Genomic DNA, 795 nt, shown 5'->3' with positions numbered 1-795 from the left:
GTCCTGAAATCAAGCAATAGAGTGCATCAAAGTTCTAGTCCAAGTCATGGGTAACATACAATTTGTTACTAAACTCATGCAAAATCCTCATGAAATCATGTAAAATGCACAATGTATGCTTGAATCAAGGTATAAGTGAATATCCACCCAAAACTAGCTTATTTCTTAAGGAAATGCATGAAACTACCTTAAAAATAGTAAAGAAAAGGTCAGTGAAATTGGCCACGATGCCATGGCATCACAACACCAAACTTAAAGCTTGCTTGTCCCTAAGCAAGTACTGAAACAAGAGAATGATGAATGGAATGCCAAGAGAAATGAGTCATTCTTGTGGAAGTCATGTCCCTGGTTTTATGGTGGTTTCATGCATAGCAACTTAGGTTCATTCCTTCACTGGCTTTCAGACCTTCATCATGTCTTAGAATACTCACTGTGATTGCATCCCATGAGACTTTTATTCATTGATCCTTTTGTTGTGATTTCAGGGCTTATTTGTGTTCTTAGGCTAAGTGCTCTGTAAGGGGGCAACTCTTTAAAATAAGCTTTCAGCCAACACTCCCGAACCAGTTGATTCAAGGTGCTAGGTGTTGAAACCCCCCTACGGACTTACTTCCTCAAGTCTCTCCCCCATACATACACACCACAGGCATATGGTTTATTTATTTTCTTTTTTTGAGACCTTGGTGTCCAGCACCTCTTTGGGTTACTAAATGCTCTGTAGTGAGGGTTACTCTTGATAGTGGACTTTCAGCTGATAATCCCGAGTTAGTTAACCCAAGTTACCAAGTGATAAGG

Source organism: Arachis stenosperma, chromosome 5 (genome assembly GCF_014773155.1).
Source record: "Arachis stenosperma cultivar V10309 chromosome 5, arast.V10309.gnm1.PFL2, whole genome shotgun sequence".
Classification (NCBI taxonomy): Eukaryota; Viridiplantae; Streptophyta; class Magnoliopsida; order Fabales; family Fabaceae; genus Arachis; species Arachis stenosperma.
This window is presented reverse-complemented; position numbering follows the sequence as displayed.